The 27,912-nt window shown below is 48.5% G+C and overlaps 1 long non-coding RNA gene across 1 annotated transcript; it reads left to right on the top strand.

Moving 5' to 3' along the window:
• Positions 1-27,912, top strand: LOC146399958 (uncharacterized). The gene is made up of 3 exons (XR_014816801.1): positions 1-148; positions 21,697-22,297; positions 25,587-27,912. It is a non-coding gene; the product is annotated as an uncharacterized LOC146399958 (long non-coding RNA).

The raw sequence follows: 27,912 nt of genomic DNA, 5'->3' as shown, positions 1-27,912 counted from the left end.
AAACTGGCTCACCTTTGCCCGGGCCGGGCCGGGGAATCATTTGTGGGATGAGAGCCCAGCCAAGGACGTCGGGCAGCTGTCGGCGGCCCTGCCTCCCGCCCCAGCGGACCCATCCGGAGTCTGTGCCCATATAAGGGCATCGCTTCCCGTAGGTATTGACGCGCCGAGGGCCACGTCAGCTGCAGGCGGGGAGGGGGTGGCCCTGTGACACGAAAACAAGTGACGCAAGGGAGGGCGGAGAGAAGGGGGGGCGGGTGGGGGAAGGAAGAGGGAAGAGGGGGCGGGCGGGGGCCGCCGCGGCTTAACCCCTTCCCAGACGGCCACCCCTGTCTCGCCTTTACGCTCTTTGTGTAAACGCGGGTGCAACACTGGGGGTCGCGTGCGTGATCGCTTTCTGTCCCCGTGTGGGCGCAGGTATCTATTCTGGGCGATCTTATCTTTGGACGTTCAAGTGTGTTTGCTGGCTGTTTTATCTCACGGGTGTCAAGGATGTGCATTTCACGTTACAGCCATGGTGTGTATTTTTACGTTGGAGACAGAGGAGGAACTTGGCTGGTGGATGTTTGAGAACAATCACATCTCTCCACGTTTCTTTGTTAAACAAACAAACAAGACTCTTGGCACTTGTGCTTCCAGAGAGCCACAGAAAGTCTAACTAGAGGCGCTGCTGTAAGGGACTGGCTTCTGTTTTTACCGAGCCGTCTCCCACCACTTCCCTAGCCAAGTCAAACAGAAAGAGGTGGGCCCCGAGGCGCTGAAGGGGAAGAAGCCTAAAAGAGGAGGGTCAGGGGTCTAGTGCCAGGCAGAGGCCAGGAAACAGAAAATGAAGAAATCCCCAGAGAAGCCCAGGACTGTCATTTCAACCAGGCTTCTTCATGGAGCCTCCAATGAATGGGAGCCTCCAATGGGTGTGGGGGGTGGAGGGGGGTGTCTCATTTCTGAGTCCAGCTTGATCAGGTGTGCATAGCCTGCCTCCTCTCACCTGGAGTTGAGAGGTAGGGATGGGCGAGGGGAGAAATGAGTACTAAAAGGTCTAAGACGCAGGAAGAAGGGGTACTTTGCAGAGGGTGTGAGGGCAACAGGACATGGATGGATGGGAGGGTGTTGGGAGCTTGGCTGCCCTGTGTGGGGGAGGAGCATAGGGGAAAGTCCCCAGGGCCTCCCAAACTGTCCCTTCCCACCCACTGTTCTCATCCACCCACTCTCCCTGCCCTACTTTAGACCCACTTCCTCTCTTTACTTCCCCTGGTGGAGAACTGCCTGGGTGAAAACCTCACTCTACCCCAAGCTCCGGGCCCAGTCAAAGAGTGGGAATCCCAGGTCTGGGGGGCAGATAGTGGCTCTCCCTTGTCAGGGAATCTGCTTAGGACCTGGCCACTTTGCCTTGGCTGTGAACCTTGTCTTGCCCCTGAGGCCTAGCTAGGCTGGGGGTTGGGAGTGATGGGGAGTAAAAGTGGTTTTAAACCTGGGAATTTAAAAGAATGCAGAACAGAGGCCTTTCTTCTTCAGGGGCCAGTGTTCTAGGACGGGACGATGATAAAAGTATTGAGGAATAAAAGCACGGGGTGTCCCACCTGGGCAGGGCTGACTGTGGCTAAGAGTGTGGTCTTGGCAATACAGGCTTTCCTCAAAAAAGAAGAAAAATCTCCAATTGACAACTTAACCAACCATCTAAAAGAATTAGAAAAAGAAGAACAAACAAAACCTAGAGTCAGCAGAAGGGTAAATATCAGAGAAAATCAGTATAATAGAAATTCAAAAAACAATAGAAAAAAATCAGTAAAACCAAGAGCTGGTTCTTTGAAAGGGTAAACAAAATTGACAAACCACTAGCCAAACTTACCAAGAAGAGGAGAGAAAGAACTCAGACAAAGAGTGTGGCCTTGGGAATCCCAACTCTGCCACTCCCTAGGAGTTTTCAGGCAACTTTCTGACCTCTCTGAACCTCAATTTTCTTGTTTAGAAAATAGAAATAAAAGTATTTATCTTGTTGGTTCTTTTGAAGATGAAAAGGGATCATGTTTCTAAAGCATTTTGTGCATTAATCTCTTCTGCAATCTGTATATACATTTGGCACAAGGTAAATAATAAATGGTAACTGTTATTACTGCTAGTAGCAGTAGCAGTAATAGAAGTTCTCTCCAGGACCTCACATGGAAAGTTAGTGAGGCTCATCAGATGTTCCAGGGTTGACTTTAGGGGTCCCCTGTCCCTCAGTTTTCTTCTGCCTCTAGAACCTCATCACCTCTGCCATTTCCTCCTCCGTTCAGATCTCAGCCTGGCCCCAGATTAAGGGCAGTGAGGGCCGAAGCAAAAGAGAGGTGTTTCTGTCCTGGCTGTGCTCTCTCCCAGGCCTCAGTTTCCTTATCACTAAAATGGGGAGAATACTTTCTGGCTGCTTTCCCCTTTTGTGAAAGTCAAGGGAATCAAAATTTGTGAAAAGTCTTTGAAACTGTCCTCATGGACCAGTTCTCCACTTAGTGAATTCTCTTTTCTCAGCCTCAGCGCCAATTCTTATTGCTCTCCCTGCTCCTAAGTGTTTTTTTTCATAGCTTCAGGGCATTTTACTTACAGCTCTCTTGATGGCTTTCCTTTCATCTTGTGACTCTCCTTTGCCTCATGGACCACTCCTCAGTGTGGGAAATATGTCCCTTTTTCATTTCATTTCATGACCACCGTGCCTAGCCTAGGAAGGGTATATATTCAGAGCTAAATAAGAGCTAGTTCCTTTTTGTCTGTTCTGGTGATGGCCTTAACAGAATTTGGGAAGCGGGCTCTGCTCTTTGGGAGGAAGGGGAAGAGAGGAGGACAGAAAGAGCAAAGGAGGGGAGCCAAGTCCTGGCACTGCTCAGACTCAAGGATTCCTGCTGTTCCCATCACCCCCGCCCCCCCATCAGCTGCATCTATGCAGGGTGACTGACTAGTTTTTTGGGCTGCCTAGTTTTAGGCAGGGTTGGGAGAAACCTCTGAGTACCTGGAGCCCACACCCACCAGGAGGAGTGCAAACATTCTGGCTAACAGGGAAATTCTTTGACAACTCTTTCCACTTCCTTCCAGCTAGAGCTCTAATCCAACTCCCCCTCCCCTAACCTCTCCCCCTTCCCCCCAACCCATTTCCTCTTCCGCTGCTGGTTCTTGGAAACAAAAAACAGCCGTCCTCTCTTTGACTGGCTTAAAAATAAGAGACTGGCTTTATCTTATCTTTACCCGTGGTCATCAAAGACCTGGATACAGTCAGGCCTCCCTCAGGCTAGGCCCCCTGCTCCTGGGCACAGGGCAGCCCCTAGGCCAGTCATAGCCTCACTGTTCTCCTTGGGCACTGAGCCACACCCTGGGTGAGTAGCCTAGTCCAGCTCAGCCCCCTAGTACCCTTGGCTGCTCCTGCCGCTATCCAGCCACCAGCCCTCATCAGCGTGGCCCCCTGCACACTCCCTTTTTACCACCATGACTTTGCATCAGCCGTGGGCCTTGCCCAGGGTTGGGAGGAAGCCGTCTCTGTAGAAGTCATGGTTTCCTGCTCTGTGAGATTTTGCATGACTTCCCCAGGCCAAACTGCCGTGTAAGGGAAAGACCGTGTGTCAGAAACCCTGGGTTTCTGGCCACTCAGAAAATTCTGTGAGCCTCAGTTTCCCTCATCTGAGAAATGAGGGTGAGGAAGCTACCTAGAGAGTAGGCACTGGGGTCACATGAGATGTGTGGAGTTTCTGCTGTGGCTCAGTGTGCGAAGAACCCAGTTAGTATCTGTGAGGATTTGGGTTTGATCCTGGCTACGCTCAGTGAGTTAAAGGATCTGGCGTTGCCACAAGCTGCGGTGTAGGTTGCATATGTGGCTCGGATCCCATGTTGCCCCTCAGCTGCGCAGCAGCTCTGATTCCACCCTGAGTCCCAGAACTTCCATATGCTGCAGGTGTGGCCCTAAAAAAAAGACCAAAAAAAAAAAAAAAAAGGATCAAATGAGATGTGGTTGGTTATGAAGGTGTGGTATTGTAAACGGTGCGACCACACACGTTGTTACATCTGCCTACCACCCCCACAGAGCCCAGGTCACCGTCAGGTACCATTTCCACAAGGGAGATGCCTTCCTTAGACCTCAAATCAAGCTTCTCCTTAGGCAGCCGAGGGCATCCATACCCCTGTGTGGTCAGGGCTTACTTACCTAGGTTGCACCCCAGAGGGATGTGCCTGTTGCTTGGGGTGTGGAAAGTATCCTTAAGTTTTTCTCCATGGTTTGTGTGCTTGACTTATCCGCTCCTGCCCTCTTCTCAGCATCACGAGAATTTAAGCTCGTTCCCTGTTGATCCACAGAGGGTACCCATTTAGTCCCCACAGCATAGAGTAACAAGTGGATTGAATTGAAGTGTGTACTTGGCAGAAGGCACACAGCCAGCTGGCTTCTTGGGGTAAAACTATTTCTAACACAATAGGGCCACACCCGAAGTATATGGAGGTTCCCAGGCTAGGGGTCGAATCAGAGCTACAGCTGCTGGCCTATGCCAGAGCCACAGCAACGCCAGATCCGAGCTGCATCTGTGACCTACACCACAGCTCACAGCAACACCGGATCCTTAACCCGCTGAGTGAGGCCAGGGATCAAACCTGAAACCTCATGGTTCCTAGTCAGATTCGTTTCCTTTGTGCCACGATGGGAACTCCTCTAACACCTAAGTCTTTAAAGACAAATCACTCTCTGGCTATAGATGGGTTCTGTGTATTTTCCTCTTATGAATCAAGCTAATTTGGGATTCACTGGGCATTCAAGAAGGAGCTGCCTGCAGGAGGAGCCCAGAGAACTGAGCAGAGCCAGGCCCTGGGGAGAGGGACTGGGAGAGTCCTTCCTGTTAGAGCAGGATAAAGGTCTCAGGTGCCATGGTTCCAGCTCTGCAGACTGCCCCTCCCATCCCACCTTACCTCTTGGAGCTCTGGCAGAGGGCAAGCACACCCAGCAGCTTTCCATCTGAAAGGTGGCTGGCACTTCCCACCATCTCTGGGCCACCTCTAGTTGCTGAGGCAGATGAGCCTCTGAGGTGTGAATCCCTGGCCGAATAAATTCCCTGCTATCTTGGAGCAGAAGGTTATGGAAGGCACAGGATAGCTTTATTGTTGGCTTAGCAAGCCGACCTAGAACTGAGATGGAGAGGCATTGTGAATTTCCTTCTAAAGGTCCAGAGAAATTTCTTTGGGGTTGAGTCTGTGACAAAGTTCCTCCTCCCCCAGCAAGCTTCCCAGGGTAGTCTGCTTAAAAGAGGCAGAACTGTGTAATGAGGGGGTCGGGGTTCAGGCTGCTGTGTCAGACTGCTTGGGTTCAAACCTTAGCTTGACCAACTTACCTAATATTCTTGGGCCTCAATTTCTTCATTTATAAAGTAGGAATTACAAGTGTTTCTATCACATAGGATTGTCTGTGACTAATAAGGTAAGACCCACATAACACTTATGACTCAATGAATACTGCTACTATGAGAAAAGACCTTACTTATGAAGCCTTCCAGGAGTTCCCATTGTGGATTAGCAGTAATGAAACTGACTAGCATCCATGAGGATTCGGGTTTGGCTCCTGGGTTAAAGATCCAACATCCATTGTGCAGACACAGCTCAGATCTGGCGTTGCTGTGGCAGTGGTGTAGGCCAGCAACTGCAGCTCCAATTTGACCCCTAGCATGGGAACTTCCATATGCTTCGGGTTTGGCTCTAAAAAGACCAAAAAAAAAAAAAAAAAAAAAAAAAGCTTCTAGGGAGTTCCCTTGTGGCACAGTGGGTTAAGGATCCAGTGTTGTCACTGCAGGACTTGGGTTGATCCCTGGCCTGGGAACTTCCACATACCATGGGTGTGGAAAAAAACAAAAACTTCTGTTTCATTATTTTTCTGATATTATAAGGTGAAGTCCTCCCTGATTCTGACACTTTTGAATCCAGCTAGCACCTATCTACATGTCTTTCTTTTGACCTCTGCACTCCAGCTTCAGTGAGAGGAGAAAGCTCCATCCCTTCCTCTGGACCAGATGGAGGATAACAGCCACTCTGGGGCACTGGGAGATGGAAGGTCTGAGAGTCTTTTCAGTGTAAGAAACCTGCCTGGCCGAGTGTCCCTGACTTGGTTACTTTAGTCCCTCACCTGCCCAGCGTTTTTTGTAATGATAGTGTTTACCTCCCAGAACTTTCACATTTATTGTGGTTTTTAATCTTCACAATGATCCTGCAGAATAGGTTGTAAAGATATTATCAGAGAGGCCCCCTGGGACCAGACCACCTACTTTCTGTTCCCCTGCTCCAGCTGGCTACTTAGGGGTGAGGAGGGTCCCATCAAGTTTGGCCCCAGGCTGCTCCACTGAAGAAGCCGCAAGGAGGCTCCATGGGGGCAGAGTTTAGGGTCCCAAGTGACAGGGTAACTTAATAACAGATTGATTCAATGGGTTTTTTGGGAGCAGACAGGGTGAAGGGACAGGCTCATCCTTTCCCCTCCTCAAATGCTCCCACTTAACCCCTGAGCTCCCATAGAAGGACAGGACACAATTGCTAGAACCCTTATTGAAAAGCTCAGTGCCCCTCTAGTCTGCAAGCAAGAAATTCCAGGTGCTGCAGGCGAGGTGGTGCTGGCCTGGATGTTCAGAGAACTGGCTGGGTCCAGGTTCACCTGGGGCTGACGCTATGTGGCCGTGACTCAGCCACATAATGTCTCCAGTCACCTGGGCAGGGGTGGGGTTCGTCCTCACTCAGAGAGTGGGAGACAGAGCCTGGCAGTCCCAGCCCCAGCCCTCCAACGTGGAGCCTGCAGTCGGGAGCCCTGTGAACTGCAGCCCCTGCCACCAACTTGCTGAGCCTCAGTCCCTTCTATTATCCAGTGAGGGTGTTGGACCAATCATTCCTAAGATCCCTGTGAGCCTGGACAGCCTGTGATGACCTTCTCTGTACAAAATTACCCCAATTCCTTTCATCTTCTGTTATTTGCCTTCAGTTTGTTGATCTAATTTATATCATTTGTATCTTTTTTTTTTTTTTTTGGTCTTTTTAGGGCTGTGCCTGAGGCATATGGAGGTTCCCAGGCTAGGGGTTTAATTGGAGCTGTGGCCACTGGTCTACACCACAGCCGCAGCAACTCAGGATCCGAGCCATGTCTGCGACCTATACCACAGCTCATGGCAACACCAGATCCTTAACCCACTGCGCAAGGCCAGGGAACGAACCCTCGTCCTTATGGATACTAGTTGGGTTTGTAACCCGCTGAGCCATAAGAGGAACGCCCTCCCTCTATCCATTTTTAATGGCCCAGCTGCTGTGGTCTCTCTGCTTCCGCATGGACTAGAAAGGGAGTTTCACTGCAACTGAGCACCAGGCCCAGACCTGTCAATGTTTAATGGCAGCAAGAATCTTATCTCAGTTACCGAGGTCATCTAGATTACCCTGATGCAGGGGCCTGGGTATAGAGAGGCAGCAGATGGTAGATTCTTCAGTGCCCCCTCTGCTAATCGGAGAGAAGAGAGATTATTTGAATGAAAAGTGTAAGAGAGCAGGAGCCAGGGTGGTATGAGAGACACACTCTAATGGAAACAGAAGACCCAGCTGCCCATTTGGTATGGCTCCAACCACATTCTCCTCCACGCTGCCTCTTCTCAGCCATCTCCATTAGCCAGTCCTTAGGGTCTTTGCACTGCCCACTTCCAGAGCCTTGCTGGGAGAGCAAAACCCAAGAGGGTGAGTGGATGAATTTCTGTAGGGCTTAAACACAGATTTCTTTGGGGTCCCTCCTGGTGTCTTCTGAACATCCGAATCTCTGCTTATTTTCAGGTTCAAAAGAGCAACTCTTGTTATCCTTGTGAAATATTGAAAACAGTTACGTAGGCATGTTGCAAAGGTCATACTTACCATACTTTTAGCAGAACCCTGCCATTAACCTATGAGCTGGGGGGCCCCCTGCCCTGGCTCCTGGCTCCAGAGGAACCTGTCCCTCCCCCAGTGTCCATGGAATGCCTGGAGCAGATAGTCGAGGTCTATTTGGGGAATAGAAAGTCACAGTTCAAACACAGCACCAGAGGCCACTCAGATGTTATTTACAGACCTTGTCTAATAACCCAGCCTCCAAAGTGGGAGGGAGGGGAATGGACTTACTGCCTTCTCCAATTTCTTGTGCTCTCTCACTTTTTCACACCCTGTCACCATTCCTCGCCTTCCCATCTTCTTTCTACCCAGCAGCACCTCGTGCCTCTGTAGCTGATGTGTCGCCTCCCGGCTGGGAACCCAGAAATCGTGTTGTCAGGACAGAAGCAGGTGCTTTGGAGTGGGGCAGAGGGCCCGCCACTAGTGGCAGGAGGATCAAGAGTGATTCCTACAAAACTTTCATTCAAAAAGATGCACACCCCCCAGTGTCCATAGCAGTGCTATTCACAATAGCCAAGACCTGGAAACAACCTAAATGTCCATGGACAGATGAATGGATTAAGAACATGTGGTACAAACACACAATGGAATAGTATTCAGCCATTAAAAAGAACAAAACAATGCCATGTGCAGCAATATGGCTGCAACTAGAGATTCTCATACTCAGTGAAGTTAAGTCAGAAAGAGAAAGGCAAACACCATGTGATACCACGTATATGTGTAATCTAAAATGTGGCACAGATGAACCTATCTTCAGAACAGAAACAGTCTCACAGACATGGAGAACAGACTTGTAGTTGTCAAGGGGGAAGGGGGAGGGAGTGGGATCGACTGGGAGCTTGGGGTTAGTTGATGCAAACTATCACAGTTAGAATGGATACACAATGAGGTCCTACTGTATGGCACAGGGAAGTGCACGCAGTCACTTGTGATAGAACAGGATGGAAGATAATGTGAGAAGAGTGTGTATATATGTATGACTGGGTCACTTTGCTGTACAGCAGACATTGGCAGAATATTGTAAAGCAACTATAATACAAAAATTCAAAAAAGGGCAGTTCCTAATCATAGGGTTGGTGAGGTGGGGAGGGGAGAAGAAGTTCCATTGAGTTGGATCGGGCTTCCTGTCTGGTGGGAGTTAAAGTGAAAGAAGGAAGGATACTTTTCTCAGAAGGCTGCTTGCATAGGTGGCAACTGTGGCTTAGATCTAATCCTTGACCTGGGAACTCCATATGCCTCAGGAATGGCCATAAAAAGAAAAAGAAAAAAAAAAAAAAAAAAAAAGGCAGGCTTCTGTGGGAGGGGGGTGAGAAACAGGGACAAGGAAGGGCGATTTTTTTTTTTTTCTTGGCTGCACTTACAGCATACAGAACTTCCTTGACCAGGGATCGAACCCATACCCTAGTGATAAGAAGAGCCACAGCAGTAACAACACTGGATCCTCAACCCGTTAAGCCACCAGGGAACCCCCGGAAGGGAGATTTCTTACTTATTTCACTCCCAATTCAAATGAGAAGAAAGCCATTTGAATGGATCAAAAAAAGGCCAGCATATCAAATGTTCACAAAGCTTGGACCCTTGATTCCTAGGTTGGGTTTTTGAAAGTTGTGAACACTGGGACATTCTGAATGACATTCCTGAGATGGGAGGTAGCAGAGTTGAAGGTATGATAGAGGTGGTTTCTCTGCTCTGAGAAACTCACGCTACCTGATGTGTGTTTCCACACTGATGAAGTCCCTCTTCCTGATCCCTTCATTGACTTCTCAGCACACGTGCTTGGCCTCTCCACCAGCATTTCATATCCTTTATCACCCAGATAGCCCTGGTCCTGAAATGCAGGTGATATGTTCAATAATTGTCCCTATCTTGAAATGTTATGAGCATTGAAAGAGGTGGTCCCTGTGGAAAGCTTGGAACAGCACTTAGTACACAGTGAATACTGAATAAATGTGAGCTGTTATTTTTCAGGGTAGTAGTAAGAGGAAATAGGCGGGCAACTTAGTTTCAACATCATGTTGCTGTGTAGCCTCCCATCCCTGTTTTTTTTTTTTTTTTTTTCATTTTGGTCTTTTTAGAGCCACACCTACGGCATATGGAAGTTCCAGGCTAGGGGTCAAATCGGAGCTGTAGCTGCCAGCTTACACCACAGCTCATGGCAACACTGGATCCTTAACCCACTGAGTGAGGCCAGGGATCAAACCTGTGTCCTCATGGATACTAGTTGGGTTCATTGCTGCTGAGTCATGATGGGAACTCCTCCCATCCTGTTTTAGACCTTCACATTAAAGAAAACTCCCACTGTTCAGCCTCTTCTGGGTCCTGGCAGACACCAGACATTGAATATAACTGTGTTCCATGTGCTTTCCTTTCATAAAGCCACAGGCTCTTGACTCATTGGGCACCTACCGTGCTCTAGGTACTGGCAGATGAAGGTAAATAAGGCAGGGTCTTGGATTTTCCCTTGTGGTGCAGCAGGTTAAGGATCCAATGTTGTCACTGCAGTTGCTTGGGTCACTGTTATGGTGCAGGTTCAATCCCTGGCCAGGGAACTTCCCCATGCCAACAATGTGCCCTCCCCCCCACCCCCGCCACCCAAAAAAGGCAGCGTCTGTACCTTCAGCAAAACTCCCAGTCTATTTAGGGAGGCAAGAAGGACAACTTTTTTTTTTTTGACTTTTGTCCTTTTAGGGCCACACGCATGGCGTATGGAGGTTCCCAAGCTAGGGGTCAAATCAGAGCTATAGCCACCAGCCTATACCACAGCCACAACAATGCAGGATCTGAGTCACATCTGAGACCTACACCACAGCTCATGGCAATGCCATATTCCTAACCCACTGAGCGAGGCCAGGGATCAAACCTGAAACCTCATCGTTCCTAGTCAGATTCGTTTCCACTGCACCATGATGGGAACTCCAAGAAGGACATCTTTGAAGAGTCTACTGGCAATGCAGCAGCCCACTTGGCCATCCAGTGCTCTTGGTGATGGGACTGGCCCCTAGTGCTCCTTAAAGCCCAGAGAAGGAGGAGAAAGGGGGCCTACTGGGTGGAAAGGGGCCTATAGGATGAATGGAGTCTTGGGAGGGAGGAAAAGGTGCAGCTTGTCTTGGCCCCATCACAACATGTCCCTACTCTGTGCACAATGATCCATTATTCAGGTTAGCAGGTGAAAGATGCATAGGTGGCTTAGATGGAATTCTGCGGCCTGCTCTGCATGTGGCCTCTGGGGGTCCCCTGAGGGCAGGAGTGAAAATACTGTCAGAGGATCACTATCTCCCCAGCCTCCTTTCCTCCCAAATGAGATCTTATCATGGAGGGCCTTGGATAAGGATTTACTCATTCGACAACTATTTATGAAGCACTTACCATGTATCAGGCATTTTTCTATGTATTAGAGATACGGTGACTAAAACAGACCAAAAAATCCATTCCTAGTGTGCATAAGGGGGTGGTGAAAGGTCAAATAATAAACAGGAGGAATAGTGGAATATGTATGTTAGTATTTAGTAAGTAATTAATTAGTTAGATTGGATTGTGGTAAGTGCTAAGGAGGAAAATAAAGCAGGGGAGGAGGTGAAATTTGAAGCCAGGTGGCTGGAATGTGGGAAAGTCACAAACCCACCCCAAGAAGGTCATTATCTGATGGGCGGCTCTCATTTGAGTATAAAGAAGAATCTGGGAGCTCCTGTTGTGGCTCAGCAGGTTAAGAACCCAACAAGTATCCCTGAGGATGTGGGTTTAGTGCCTGGCCTTGCTCAGTGGGTTATGGATCTGGTATCACCGCAAGCTTCAGTGTAGGTCACAGATGCAGCTCGGATCCAGAGTTGCTGTGGCTATGGTGTAGGCTGGCAGCTGTGGCTCTGATTCGACCCCTAGCTGGGGAACTGCCATGTGCCACAGGTGTGGCTCTAAAAAGAGAAAAAAGAAAAATGGAAAAGGAGAATCTGCGGGTGGACTTGCAGCTTGCAGGCCCTACCTCAGGTCCAGGCCCAGAAATGTGGTGCCATGGACCCACTCTGAGGAGTGTTGCTTTCTTGATTGCTTTCCTTCTTTTCTTCTCTTCTCTTCTCTTCTCTTCTCTTCTCTTCTCTTCTCTTCTCTTCTCTTCTCTTCTCTTCTTTCTCTTCTCTTCTCTTCTCTTCTCTTCTCTTCTCTTCTCTTCTCTTCTCTTCTCTTCTTTCTCTTCCCTTCCCTTCCCTTCTCTTTCTTTTCTTTTCTTTTCTTCTCCTCTCCTCTCCTCTCCTCTCCTCTCCTCTTCCTTCCTTCCTTCCTTCCTTCCTTCCTTCCTTTCTCTCTCTCTCTCTCTCTCTCTCTCTCTCTCTCTCTCTTTCTTTCTTTCTTTCTTTCTTTCTTTCTCTCTCTTGTCTTTTGTCTTTTTAGGGCTGCAGGCACCTGAAGTATATGGAGGTTCCCGGGCTAGGGGCCGAATTAGAGCTGTAGCTGCCAACCTACACCACAGCCACAGCAATGCAGAATCCGAGGCACATCTGTGACCTGCACCACAGCTCATGGCAACACCAGATCCTTAACCCAGTGAGCAAGGCCAGGGATCGGACCCACGTCCTCATGGATGCTAGTTGGATTCGTTAACCAGTGAGCCATGACAGGCACTTGGAAGTGTTGCTTTCTTAGGAAACCAAGTCCAAGAAGGAGGGAAGTGATTTTTTTTTTCTCCCTGAGGAAGGTGCCAGTGGGAATCCCAAGAAAACTGGACAAAGGGCAGCTTCAGCAGCATCACCCAGCCCTCTACCTTCAGGGCATACTCACATGCCTCGCCCTCTTCCTGGGGCCTAAGCTCCAACCCAGCCTCTCCAGAGGAAGGGAGGAGCTTGGAGTTCCCAGCCAAACTCTCTTTGGGACGATGGGGTGGGACACAGCTGGGTTGGGCTAGAAAAAGGGGAAAATCCAGTATGAGGTCAGAAACAGGGTTTGGGGTTCTGCTGAGTCAGGTCTGACTACCCAGGGCCAGTGAAGAGTGGCCCGAACTCAGCCGAGATGCTGCAATCACAACTCTCATCTCGGCAGGCTCAGGGAGCCCAGTTCTTGCGACAGAAGGAAAATAGACTCCAGCAAATCTTCTTGGAATGATCTGTTTATTCAACAGAGTACTTAGAACACTTACTCTATGCAAGTTCTAGATGCTGGTGATACAGAAGTGAGCAAAACAGGCAAAATTTCTGCCCTTTTAGAGCTTATCTTCTACTGGGGATAATAATAAATAAAATATGTATTTCCGTTGGTGTTAAAGAGGGAAGCAGGATAAAAAGTGTCAACAGGAGTTCCCGTCGTGGCGCAGTGGTTAACGAATCCGACTAGGAACCATGAGGTTGCGGGTTCGGTCCCTGCCCTTGCTCAGTGGGTTAACGATCCGGCGTTGCCGTGAGCTGTGGTGTAGGTTGCAGACGCGGCTCGGATCCCGCGTTGCTGTGGCTCTGGCGTAGGCCGGTGGCTATATCTCCGATTCAACCCCTGGCCTGGGAACCTCCATATGCCGCGGGAGCGGCCCAAGAAATAGCAACAACAAGAACAACAACAACAAAAAAGACAAAAGATTTAAAAAAAAAAAAGTGTCAACAGCCAGCATATTGTTGAAAGTTTAGGCTTCTGGAGAGGATGGCTTGTTTTTTGTTTTTTTTTGTTTGTTTGTTTGTTTGTTTTTGGCTGTTCCCCATGGCAGGTGGAATTTCCTTGGCTATGGATCCATCCCATGCCAGAGCTGTAACAAGAGACACAGCAGTGACAACACTGGATCCTTAACCTGCTGAGCCATGAGGAAACTCCTGGGAGGGTGGCTTTTACTGAAGACTTTAAGTAAGAAAGGGAGGCATAAGGCTTTCTGGAGAAATCGAATTCTAGGCAAGTGCAAAGGCACTGGGGCAGGGTGGGACAAGGCGGGTCTGAGTTACAGCATGTTGCTCAGTGTGGCTGAAGCTGGGAGCACAAGGGGAAAGGTGAGGAGATGGAATCAGAGGTAGCAGTGACCTTGTTGGCCACAATGGGGACTTAGGCTCTTACTCTTAGTGAGGTAGGGAAGCCAAAGGGGAATTGTGGCAGAGGAGCAACCTGATCTGACTCATATATACATTTTTTTTTTTGTCTTTTTAGGGCTGCACCTGTGGTGTATGGAGGTTCCCAGGCTAGGGGTTGAATTGGAGCTGTAGCTGCCAGCTTACACCACAGCCACAGCAACGTGGGATCTGAGCTGCTTCTGCAACCACAGCTCACTTCAATGCCACATCCTTAACCCACTGAACAAGGCGAGGGATTGAACCTGCATCCTCATGGATGCTAGTCAGATTTGTTTCTGCTGAGCCACGACGGGAACTCCTGATCTGACTCATATTTTTAAGGGATCCCCTGTGGCAGCCGTGTTGAAAATAGATGAGTGGGTCAAGGGTGGAGGCAGGGAGACCAGGTCAGAGGCCCGCAAAATATGACCATGGGAAATGATGGTAGTTTGGATTGGGTTGTTAGCAGTTGAAAGCTAAGAAGTGGCTGGATATTTTAAAGGAAGAGCCTTCAGGGTTTGCTGATAAACAAAATATGGGTTGTGAGAAAAAAAAAAGTATGTGCCTATGCTAGGAAATCCTTTATATGCAATATCATTAAAATTTCTCAATAAACATATAAGTGAGGTTCTATCATTATATTCTACTTTACAGATTAGGAAACTGACAGAAGGCTAAGTGACTTGAAAAATCCTGTGGCTAGCAAGTGGTAGAGCTGGTATTTAAATCCAGTCTTCCACCAAACAGACCTTAGCAGCTATACTGTAAAAATCTCATCCATTCACTCAACAGATTTCTAGGGCACATCTACCCTGCAGCAAGCATTAGCCTAAATTTTGGGGGTGCAAAAATGAATGAAAGACAGTTCTTGACCTTGAAGAATGTATGGTTTGGAGGAGGAGACAGATAGGAATAGAAATACAGCAGTGAGGTCACAGACACAGCTTGAATCTGGTGCTGGGGCATAGGCCTGGGAACCACCATACATTTTTAGGGTGCAGCCCTAAAAAGATAGAAAGAAAGGAAAGAAGACAGACAGAAAGAAAGATAGACAGACAGTAGTGAGGTAAGTTTGCAGAGTCCTAAGCCCTCCGAGGAGTGGGCAACTGTGCCCACTGGGCTGGAGACTGAGTAGGACTCTGCCAGAAGAGAGGATGCCGAAGCATTCCTGGCTGAGGGAACTGCATGTGCCAACAAGGGAAGTCTAAGGGGTCGGGAGCTGTCAGAGGTGTGCACTACAGTACTTTGCATTAGGAGGAGTTCAGGGAGTCCTGGGAAGCTGGGCAGGCAGGTGAACTGGAAGGAGCATACCCGAGGACAAGGTGAAATCGCTCCAGTCTTCCAAAGGGCAGAGAAGTGGTCAGATCCGTTTTCCAAAGATCTCTCTTCATGTGGCAGGTGGATGCCGGGAATAAGAAGACATAATTTTCCCTGCTTCAGGATGATGTGATTTGGGAAATCTGGCAAGTTGGCAAGGAAGGGCATGTTTCCAGGAAACAAACAGTACGTTTGTTCCAGGGCACGTTTCCCATGCCTGCGTGTCTGTGTGTGTGTGTGTGTCTATAAATACACACAGCACTCAGCTGGAGTCTTACACAGGGTCATGACAGCATCCTGCCACACTCCCTGAGCTGTCTCTGCTGTCTTCTTTCCTCTTCTGGGCAAGGCTTAGCTCCATAAAGCACGCAATTCCACCACCCAGCAGGCAGGGAGGGCCAGAATCTGACCTCTGTCTTATCACTTCCCCTAGGACTCGAAAGCGAGCATCTAAACTGTAAAGTTTGGCCAAAGGAGGAAATGGGGCACTGTTAGAACAAAGCTCAGTGTGGACTGACTCTCCAGGAGTGAGAAGTGGGGGTCTGTTTCCAAAACTGACCCACATCCAGTGGTTCGAGGACCATGCTGGTAGTGATGGTATGAGAAGACAGCTATAGCTCCTTGTCCCATCCACCTCTGTGAAGGATCAGATTAAAGGAGGAGACAGAGAAAGACATTACATACATATCTCTCTCTCTATGCACATACGTATGTACGTATATGTATATATAACGTATATAGATGCACAGATATACACATATATGTTTATTTATATATATGTAGATAGACAAAGACAGACACAGGAAACAGGGACAGAGACAGACAGAGACAGAGAGATGGGGCAGCCGAATATTAACTCTGACAATCTTCAAGGCTCCAGCTAGGGCAGCTCTGCTAAAACTGGTGCACAGAACTGATGGTTTTTTTTTGTTGTTGTTAATTACTCAGTGAATTTTATTACATTTATAATTGTACAACGATCATCCCAACCCAATTTTATAGCATTTCCACCCCAAACCCCCATCCCATCTCCCCACCCCCAACCTGTCCCCTTTGGAAACCATAGTTTTTCAAAGTCTGTGAGTCAGTATCTGTTCTGCAAAGAAGTTCATTGTGTCCTTTTTTTAGATGCCACATGTAAGTGATAGCATATGGTGTCAGTGTCTCATTGTCTGACTGGCTTCACTTAACATGATAATTTCTAGGTCCATCCTTGTTGCTACAAATGCCATTATTTCTTTCCTTTTAATGGCTGAGTAATATTCCTTTGTGTATATGCCACCACATCTCCTTTTTTCACTCCTCTGTCGATGGACATTTAGGTGGTTTCCATGTCTTGGCTCTTGTATATAGCGCTGCAGTGAACATTGGAGTACACGTATCTTTTTGAGTCATGGTTTTCTCTGGATAGATGCCCAGGAGTGGGATTGCTGGATCAAACGGTAATTCTATTTTTAGTCTTCTGAGGAATCTCCATGCTGTTTTCCACAGTGGTTGCACCAATTTACATTCCCACCAACAGTATAATAGGATTAACATTGTTTATAAACTCCTATTGTTTGTAGATTTTTTGATGATGCTGGTACACAGAATTGATGCTGATGTGCAAACGGAGTCCAGCCTAGTTCACCTTCCACAACCCCAGCTTAGAAATTTGTATTGGTTTCTCCCCCACCTTGTCAGTGCAGGAAAAACAAAACAAAACAAGACAAAACCAAACAAGAGTGACAGTGAAACAGGAAAACTCAGACTCACAGGGATTCTTACAGTGAAGTTTCCTCCCCAAGGGCCTCCTCACCCCTCCGTTCCAGGCCAAGGGGGAAACCAGCCCTTCCTGAGCCCCATCCCAGCCATCAGGGCCTGGTGGCAGGGGTGGGGGCTGGGGGTAGGTGCTGGCCACCTACCTGCCCCCTGGAGCACTAGGATTTGGAAAGGTTCACTGGGCAGCTAAAGCGAGCCCTCTGCAGGCCAAGCTACCCTCCTTAACCACCCAACTTAACAGGAGCCCCAGGGACTGTGCCTGCCTTGGTTGATTATTGAGTCCTGTTCTCCTCATGACTTTAGAGGGAGGGATATGGTATCTTCCCTCTTAGGCCCCAGCCTCTGCATCTGTAAAATGGGAATAAAAACATCTGCTACCATGTGATTTCGCTTATATATGGAATCTGAAAAAAAAAAAAAAAAAGCAAAAAACAAGCTCACAAATACAGAGAATAGGGTCGTGGTTGCCAGAGATAGGGTTGGGTAAAATGGGTAAAAGGGGTTAAAAGGCAAAAACTTCAAGTTATTAAACAAATAAATCATGGAGAGTGATACAGCATGGTGACTGTAATTCATAATACTGTATTGCATATTTGAAAGTTGCTAAGAGGAATTCCCTGGTGGCTCAGTGGGTTAAGGACCTGGCATTGTCACTGCTGTGGCTCTGGTTACATCTGTGGCGTGGGCTTTATCCCTGGCCTGGGAATTGCCACATGATGTGGCCCCCCCCAAACCACCAAAAAAGTAAAGTTGCTAAGAGAGATCTTAAGCGTTCTCATCACAAGAAAAAAATTTATAACTGTGTACGGTGACGAATGTAGTGATCACTTCACAATATATACAAACAAAAAATCAGTATGTTGTACAGCTAAAACTACAGTGTTATGTGTCAAATCATACTTCAATAAAAAATTGCAATTGGAATTTTTTTTTTTTTTGTCTTTTGTCTTTTTAGGAGTCACACCCGTGGCATATGGAGCTTCCCGGGCTAGAGGTCTAATTGGAGATGTTGCTGCCGGCCTCTGCCAGAACCCTAGCAATGCCAAATCCGAGACGCGTCTGTGACCCACACCACAGCTCACAGCAACGCTGGATCCTTAACCCACTGAGCGAGGCCAGGGATTGAACCTGCAACCTCGTGGTTCCTAGTCGGATTTGTTTCCGCTGTGCCAAGATGGGAACTCCTGGAAATTTTTTTTTTTTTTTTGGTCTTTTTAGGGCTCCACCCACCGCATGAGGAAGTTCCCAGGCTAAGGGTCCTATTGGAGCTGCAGCTGCCAGCCTACACCACAGACACAGCAACATGGGATTTGAGCTGTGTCTGAGAACTACATCATAGCTCACAGCGATGCCAGATTCTTAACCTACTGTGCAAGGGCAGGGATCGAACCTGTGTCCTCATGGATGCTAGTCAGGTTCATTAACCACTGAGCCACGACAGGATCTCCTGGAATTTAAAAAAATATGCTCTCCCTGAAGCCGAGACCCAGAGAGGTTAGGTAACTGACTCAAGTCATTCTCCCGCCCAGGATTTGGACACAGGCAGTCTGAGGCTATAGCCTATGCCCCTAACAACACTTCTTTGCTACCTCTCTGCATTCCCAGCATCAATGAAGGGCTGCTGCAGTGTCATGAAAGCTTTTGCTCAAGGATATGAGACTTCAGTGTCTGAATAGGACCACTCACTTTACACTAAGCTTAAATTCCAATTCCTTCATTTGCATGGACTTGGGATTGGAAGACAGTTGCCTTCACCTTGAGGTTGGTGTAGAGCAAATCTTTGTGTTACCCAAATGTTCAAGTGCAGAGTGTATAGAGTGCCCTTTCCCCAAGCCAGAGCACTGCACCTGTAGAAAGCGAAGAAGGCAGTAAAACTCACAGCATTAGGAAATTGAGATGGTTGAATACAGTCTAGAATTTGGAAGAACTATAATTGAATGCTCGATAGAAATCTCTACACCCTTAGTACTTTTCTTTTTTTTTAAATTTTAAAATTTTTATATATTTATTTATTTTTTTATGGCCACACCTGTGGCATATGGAAATTCCCAGGCTAGGGGTCAAATTGGAGCAAGATTACACCACAGCCACAGCTACACCAGATCTGAACTGCATCTGTGACCTACACTGCAGCTTGCAGCATCACCAGATCCTGGTGAGAGAGGCCAGGGGTTGAACCCTCATCCTCGTGGACACTATGTTGGGTTCTTCTTTTTGTCTTTTTTTTTTTTTTTTTTTTGCTATTTCTTGGGCCGCTCCCATGGCATATGGAGGTTCCCAGGCTAGGGGTCTAATCGGAGCTGAAGCCACCGGCCTACGCCAGAGCCACAGCAACGCGGGATCCGAGCCGCGTCTGCAACCTACACCACAGCTCACAGCAATGCCGGATCGTTAACCCACTGAGCAAAGGCAGGGACCGAACCCTCAACCTCATGGTTCCTAGTCGGATTCGTTAACCACTGTGCCACGACGGGAACTCCCACTGTGTTGGGTTCTTAACCCACAGAGTCAAAATGGGGACTATTTTTTTTTTAATTAAAATATTAAAAAAAAAACTTTGGCCATGCTCACAGCAGGTGAAATTCCCAGGCCAGGAATTGAAACTATGCCACAGTGGTGACCCAAACTAAATTCTTAACTGCCAAGCCACCAGGGAACCCAGACATTTAGTACTTTTCAAAAAAAAAAAAAAAAAAAAACAACAACAACAACAAAAAAAAACCAAACCTCTTTTGATTTTTGTGGTTTAGGGACTATTAATAAAAGTTTCTGAAATGCAAAAAACCAAACCTCCCCCTACCCCCCAAACACCTGCTCTGCTTACCCCACAGGACTGCTCTCTGAGCAGGGATATTTATCCCTGGGACAGCTGGGAAAGAACTTTGTTTTCTTTTTTTGTTTTATTTTATTTTATTTTTTGCCTTTTTAGGGCCGCACCCATGGCATATGGAGCTTCCCAGGCTAGGGGTCAAATCAGAGCTACAGCTGCCAGCCTACACCACAGCCACAGCAACTCCAGATCCAAGCGCGTCTTTGACCTACACCACAGCCGGATCCTTGACCCACTGAGAGAGGCCAGGGATCGAACCCGCAACCTCATAATTCCTAGTCGGATCCATTTCCGCTGTACCACGATGGGAACTTCGGTGAAAGAACTTTGTAAGGTGTTGTGTAGAACCCAAGCACAGGGCCATCACTGTTCTATCAGATCCAGGCTGGTATGTGCTCCCATCCCCACCCCCCACACCCCCGCCCACCCCTACAGTCTCCAACCCTCAGCTGGGACGGGGAGCAGGCTTGAGTGTGCTTTCTTGGAGGGTGTGCTTGAAGTGAGAAGACCTGTTCTGCAACTGCCTGCCTCCCTTGGGGATTTGTGTACACAGAGTGCTCCGGAGGTAGGGGCAGAGGCAAGGAAGGTTCAAGGGGAGAAGGACAGCTCTTCAGAGGGGCCTCAGCCTCCCTGCCCCAAAGGCCTCTTCTCCAGCCATCCCACCCCCATCTCCAAAGTCCTGTGGGCCCCTCAGGTCTTCAGGCTAGAAAGGCTCTGGGGGGCTCTTGGGGAGCAGACCACTCTTCAGGGGGGTCCTCTTCCCCCTCTCCTTTCCTCAGGTAACATGTTCTGAGTGGACCATCTGAAACCTCCCTGCTGAAAGGGGGAGGCGAGGGATCTCCTGATGGGGGAGGACACAGGAAGGGAGGGGCAGGAGCAGATCTGGTTCACATGCTCACAGGAAACCTCCTCTGTCATCCTGTTTGTGAAGTTGGTCTTTTCTGTCCACCAGTTTTAACAGCAGCCCATTTGTAAGGGCTTGTCATCCCTTGACACCCCAGTCACACCATGGTTACATAAACAAGACCTCTGAACTTGAAGCAAGTAAAACGCCACTATCATAAGGACAAAACAGTTACTTTTATTAATTAATTAATTTAGTTAGTTAGTTAGTTTTCTTAGTGCTGTACCTGTGGCATATGGAGCAGGTTCCCAGGCTAGGGGTCCAATCGGAGCTATAGCCACTGGCCTACACCACAGCCACAGCAACTCAGGATCTGAGCCGTGTCTTCAAACGACACTACAGCTCATGGCAATGCCAGATCCTTAACCCACTGAGTGAGGCCAGGGATCGAACCTGAGTCCTCATGGATACTCATCTGGTTGGTTTCCATTGAGCTACAATGGGAACCCCCCGGTTACCATTTATTAAGCTCCCCCACATGCCCAGCAAGGTGTCAGGTACATTGCAACTCTCATCTCCCCAACCACTCTACGGGTGACAGGTAAGGGAACTGGGATCCCACAAGGGGAAGCTCCCATACTGTCGTCAACCAGGGCTCAGGCTTGGAAGCCTGTGTTCTTGGTTAACAACGCTGTAAGGGAGGGAGTAGGGTTGAGGGAAGTGAAGTGTCTTCACATCTCCTTGAGGAATAGAGAATATCATCCATCAAGGGCAGGAGCATCCTCAGGAGAAGAATGTCACAGGATAAAGCTGTAGCCAGCGCATTATTCAGGCTCCTGTCTGGAGAGACACTGTGTAAAAGAAAGGATCAGGGAGAGCGAGAATTTGAGTGGATCCAGGGCTGACGGGGTGAGGATGATCTGCTTCTAGAGAGTAACTAACTCTTGTACAGACTCCTTCTGCAGGGATAGGGAAGTCGCCCAACCACCCCGAATGACAATGTATAAATAGCATTTAATTTGTATCGTCATATACGTTATCATCTCTTTTGCTCCTCCCAGCAGTTCTGGGTTGTTCTCTGATTATCTCCATCTTGAAGATGAACGAGCTGAAGCTTAAGTAACCTGCCAAGGTCACACTGTCAGAGATGGGTAGAGCTGAGATCTGCACCCAGGGTGCTCCAGAGTCACCTTTCCTGATTCTTCCCAGGATGTCAAGCGTCTCTGTCACCTGGTCCTTCAGGATGGCTGGCTCCCTTCGCACCCTTGCTCTGCATTTGCGGACATCACCAGGAGGGAATTGGTGGCTCCAGCAAATTCCTGACACCAGCCTTAATGACAAACCCACTCTCCCTGTAAACAAACACGGTAGTTTTCTGTTTGCCCATCCACCTCCTGTGTGGTTGGCATGAGCTGGGCCTCCAGATATTAAGCAACTCTGAATGACCTAAAAACGAAATCAAGTTGTAGACCTGTCAAGCTAAGACAGGCCCTGTTGTTTTCTCCAAGGTTTCGCCTCTGGGAATTGGGGTGGTGGTGGGGCACAGACTACCCAAAGAACAAGTTAAGACTTGGAACATGGAATCAGAGCTACTTGCTGTGTGTCCTGAGATAAGTTCCTTAACTTCTCTGAACTTCATCTTCCGATTTACCTCACAGAATAAAGGTAGGTGAAATAACTTGGTGAACTAAAGTGCTTTGTGATCTTCTCTGCTGCATCATTGGCAACTGTGTGTGCCTGCCTGGCCAGTGGCCCCTTCAGAGGTGCGGTGGGGCCTTGCTCCTGTCATCTACCTAGAAAATTCTTCTGCCTTTTTATGACTCCGAGTGAGTGTCTTTTCCTTCAGGCTCTGGGAGGCAGGTTCTGTCCTCTCTCCCCAGTAGGAGGCTCTTCAGGGCTTGTCACTCTGTGGAGATGGTCCAGCATTCATGCTCCTCTGTAAGCTCCTTATTTGTACTCTTAACTTTGGAAGGAGGGGTTCATGGTGATCCTTTTGTAAGTGTTTAAAAGGGGCTACCCTGGGCAGTCAGGAAGCCGGAAGAGAGCTGCTGATGGGGCAGTGGGAAGGGACTTAGCAATTTGTCTACTTTGCGGTTTGAATTCACCTTCTCTGCCCTGTGTGGCCACAGGCCCTTCTGGACACAGCCTGATTCCTTGGTGGAATATCATTCTGCAAGCTGTTCTTGCCTGTGGTTTCCAGAGGGGAGAATGGCATCTCCCTCTCAGGCCAGAGAGGCCCTGTCCCCATCAAATGCCCACTTGCAGGTTCATTCCTGAGGCTCAGCAGGTGACAGAGGCCAGGCTGGCTGCCCTGAATTGAGCAATCACTTGCCTCTGGGTGAGACAGTGATCTAGCTGAGCTTTTTGTTTTGCGTTTCGTTTTGTTTTGTTTTGCCTTCTTGTCCAAGAACCTAAGGGCTGTTTTGCAACCCCTTGGCTCCTTTCCTTTGGCCAGAGAAGCAAGGGAGGCTTCCTCCATCCTGGCCCACGCTGACCTGGAGAGCAGGAAAGAGCAGCGGGTGGGGGGTTGCTTCAGAGGTCAGGGGCTGGGCCACGTCCAGGGACTGTCTCCTGAGGCGGCCCAAGTGGATCCTCCCTCTTGCAGGATCTGCAAGAATGACTCCTTTCTGGGCAGAGCAAGGAGGTGAGTGGTTCTGGACTCATCTGCAGCACCAGCAGCATCTTCTCCAAGCATAGAAAATGTCTGGCCTGGCCACTGCTTGTGGCCCAGGACCTGAGATGATCAGAGAAGCCCCCTCCCACCACTCAGAACAAAGCCTGGAGGCACCCAGGCAGTCCCCCAGACTGCCACTCACAGGCTTCCCTGCGCTCAAGTACTTCCAAACATACATGCCCGGGGGAAGTCAGATGGTGAGAAACAAACAACAATCAGCCATAGAGACTTCTGGGGACCAGATGTTTTTTTCTGGGCTGCCTAGGACTTACCTTCTCTGGAGCAACACCTGCTGAGAGCCAACTTTTCTCAACCCCTGGCCAGGCCACTTCCAGCCAGGGCAGCTCAAGGACCAAAACAGAGGCCTGGCTCCCCCTGCTGATCAGCCTAGGCACCCACATCAGGTTTGGTGACAGCAAATATCACCTCTGGATCCTATCACCTGTACAGAGACCAATAAGAACAATTCACGTCTTCCCCCTTCTCCTTGTCTTCCAGGGAATTAGAATAATTTGGAATTTGGAATTAGAATTTGGGAGTTCATTCTCCCAAAGTCAGGATTCACCTCCCTATAGCGTGGAAGGAAAAATGAGGCTCAGAGAGATTAAGTGACCCTCCCAGGATCACACAGCAATTTGGGGCCAGCCCTGGGGTTGGCCTCCTCCACTGTAGATCAGTGAGGAGGCAGACAGGGAGGCCCCTCAGACTCTGTGGTAGGAACAGTCCTCAGGTTGCTTTGGGTGACCCAGGCAGTACCCATCCTGTGGAATAAGTGCCTAGTCGGTTGGGGGTCCTGGTGTAGGAACCAGGGGCCCAGGAGAAGGGACCTGCAACACCCTCACTGGGAACTCTTACTTATGAGGGAGACAGGACAGGTGGGTCTACCAAGAAGTCACATCTCGCCCCAAACGTGGAGCGGCGCTGAATTTACACAATGGTGGCTGGGGCACTTCTGATGCTACAGCTGAGCATTTTTTGGCAGGGAGTGGGTGCCAAGCCTAGATCATTGCCTCCTCATAGGGAGTCCCCTGTGTCACTCTCCTCCATACTCACCATTGCCAGGATTCTAAGAGACACTTTTGTGTCCTTCTGGTAGGGGCCACTCCTTTTTTCGTTTTTGCTTTTTCCTTTAAGGGCCACACTCTCGGCCCATGGAGGTTCCCAGGCTAGGGGTCAAATGAGAGCTATAGTCACTGGCTTACGCCACCAGCCACAGCAACATGGGATCCAAGCCGCATCTGCGACCTACACCATAGCTCATAGCAACACCAGATCCTTAACCCACTGAGCGAGGCCAGGTATTGAATCTGCTTCCTCATGGATCCTAGTCAGATTCATTAACAGCTGGGCCATGAAGGGAACTAACTCCTAGGGGCTCCACTTTTTGAGGCAGGGTCCATGTCCTGCTTTTCTTGGGTTGGGGCCACCTTGGCCTCTGTTCTTCTGAGTACCCCTGGACTCCAGGCTGGGATCAGTCCTCATGACTGACTGTGGTCACAAAGCATCTTTCCCCTTTCAGGATTCTTGACCAGAGACAAGGGGTTCTCCCCACTCCTCTCTGGTCCTGGCTCTCTGCCCTTGAGGTTAGGGTGACCCAAGAATGAGTTCCAAGCCAGTCCCATGCTATTAGTTGAAGCAGCTCTCCAGCTTCCAGGCATCTTGCTAGTGGAGGTCACTCCTGGAGTCAATGGCCTGCATCCCCCAAACTCATCTCCTCACCTACAAAGGGGCTTCCTTCATGGTGCCCCCTCCTTGCCAATTCCCCTGTGTGCCCAAGCGCCTAGGCAACAGATTCCATCACTAGGTGGTGGGTAAGCCCTATTTACTTACATGATGATTACAGGGCAAGGATTTAGAACCAGATGGACCAGGATCTGAATCCCAGGTCAACCAGTTACTCTCAGACGATCTGCATACTCTCTCAACCTCGGTTTCCAAATGTGTCCATCTGTATAAGAGTTCATATTGCATGGGGTTGTGCGGGAATGAAAGGGGGTGGTGCAGTGATTCCCGGGGACATGCATGCTGGGCCAAGGACAAGTGAAGGTGAAGGATAAACATGGTATATCTTGCTGAAGTGTTAATTTTACTAGAAGTATTTAGGGAAATATGTTTTGAAGTAAAGTAATAAAATGTAAAATTTCAACAAATTTTAAAAAAGAAAGAGAAGACTGAAAGGAGTTTTTATTCAGTTTTTATTCATGGTTATTGCTTTGGGTTATACTCTAAACTTGGGAGTCTGGGGTTATCTGGTTAAAGGCCACTCTCTCTGCCTTACAGAGTCTTTTGCTAGAAGAGTCTGAAACTGATGTGTGTGAGGAGTTGGTTCCTGCCCAGCAAACCCTCTTCAGTGGAGCTCTCTCAGCTTTTCCACAGGTTTTTGCACATTTGAGGTCTTTGAATTAAGTCCCAGCTCTCCTGGGCTTCGACCACCAGTATCAAGGCAAGAAGCAGACCTGGGGCTCCAGGGAGGGCTGGGGCAGGTGTTTTCTTGTGCAAAATTACTAGCAGTATCAAAAAGAGAAGCAGGGAGAGTCTCTTTTCACAGACTCCAGAGTGGGTGGGCATGAGGATAAGGCAGGTCCCTGTGGCTTACTCTAATACTTGGAGGCCCAGCTCAAGGCCCTGGCAAGTTGCAGGCTGACTCTGAGAGTTCAGCTTGGGACAATGCTCAGACATTGGCTGCAGGAGCTATGGACACATTTGAGAGGAAAAAAGTATGCACTCCAGAATCCTGGAAATGGGGAGGAGGAAGAAGGGGGGTTGTGCCTAGTATGTTCCAGGCTCTGTGCTAGATGACTTGCATGTGAGGTTTCAGTTAATACAGCAATACGCTTATGGTAAGATAGCAATGTCCCCATGCCAAGAGAGGTCATGAGGCTTCTGCTAGAAGTTACTAGTGGTTCCCAATAATTTTCTACTCCCTAATCAGAGCTTTAGCTGGAGCATGACTGCCTAGAAAGAAGACTACATTTCCCAACCTCCTGTGTGGTTAGGTATGGTCATGTGACTGAGCTCTTGCCAATGAGAAGTAAGTGTAGTGTCATGTGGCTGATTCTAGGATCCTTCCCTAAGACAAACTTGTGTTTATTCTTTTTGGCCCTTCTTTGTTCTCCCCTCTATTTTGCTGTTTGGTAGGTGGTGGGTGACACCTTGAACCACAAGGACAAGGGCCACCCACTAGGAACCTCAGAATAATAAGCTGGAAGGAGACTGGGGCAACATACCAGTCCCAGACTCCCACCGTCAGGCTTTTATGTGAGAGGAAAATAAAATTCTACCTTGTTAAAGCCATTGTTGTTGTGGGTTTTCTGTTACCTACACTTGTACCTCATCCTGATGAGATGCCTAACCTAGTAAGTGAGGGAGTTAGGATTTTTTTTTTTTTTTTTTTTTTTTTTAAGGGCTGCACCCATGGCATATGGAGGTTCCCAGGCTAGGGATCAAATTGGAGCTGTAGCCACTGGCCTATGCCACAATCATGGCAATGCCAGATCTGAGCTACATCTGCAACCTACACCACAGCTCACAGTAATGCCGGATCCTTAACCCACTGAGCAAGGCCAGGGATTGAACCAGCGTCCTCATGGATAGTAGTCAGATTTGTTTCTGCTGAGCCACAGTGGGAACTCCAGGAGTGGGGGATTTGAACTCAAGTCAATGAGATCTTAAAATGCATGTTTCCCACACCATGATGTGATGTTTCTGGGTCCCCTAGATGTGCTCCATCAGCTCTTAGGTGTGAAGAATTACTCAGAACTGTGGTGGGTTGGGAATTGGAGGAGGGGAGCTTGTCTAATGCAACTCTTCATACTCATTCATTCCAAAGACAGCTCAGGGACCTTTGATGGATCCACAGGCAACTTGGGGGCCAAAGCCTAAGACCCTGAGAGTTTGGTGGAGATGACACTCGCATAAGATCCAGGAAACTCTAGCTCTCTGCCATAGGACTTGGCACACAGTCACCCCTAGTGGCGAGTGAAGGCTGCACTCAGGTAGCCCTGGGACCCCTAGTCTCCTGTGACAGAGTCTGGTCATTGGGACACTTCTAATGCGACCTGGCTAGGGACCTGCTGAAACAGGTGAGCAATGTCCCACGAGCCTCCTCCTTCCATGCGGGAATTTTACAGGAACTTTGTGAGCCCAGCAAAATGTCAGGTAGGCAAGGAATGGTCCCTTCTGGTAAGGAGGTATATTTTCTCTTACCTGATCTCAGGTGGGGTGGTTGACAACTTCAGGGCTATATAGGACTTTGAGTTAAAAGAGCCGTAAGATCCTACTGGTAAACTGTCAGAGCCTGCATATCACAGAGTAGAGTCTGAGCCAGGACACACAACAGTTGGCTATGCATCTGGGAAGGTGCTAGTCACAAAGAGAGAAAACATATTTAACCGGCTGGTTGATCTTGAGGAAATCTCCTACCTCGTCACTCTCCTGGTTTATAAAATGGGCATAATGATTGCTACCCCAAGATAATTGCAACATTGTATGAGATACTGATTATGAAATCTCTCCAACATCTGTAAAGCATCTACAAATGTAAAAGATTATGATTCTATGTTTGTATATTAAAAATAAAAATACTGTTGTTGACAGTTGTGCCCAA

Source organism: Sus scrofa, chromosome 9, assembly GCF_054392235.1.
Source record: "Sus scrofa isolate SSC_HxYL_T2T_F1_AM1 chromosome 9, Sscrofa_HxYL_maternal_Yorkshire_Landrace_v2.0, whole genome shotgun sequence".
Lineage (NCBI taxonomy): Eukaryota > Metazoa > Chordata > Mammalia > Artiodactyla > Suidae > Sus > Sus scrofa.
The sequence above is the reverse complement of the archived record's forward strand: the minus strand, read 5'-3'. Positions and strand labels throughout refer to the sequence as shown.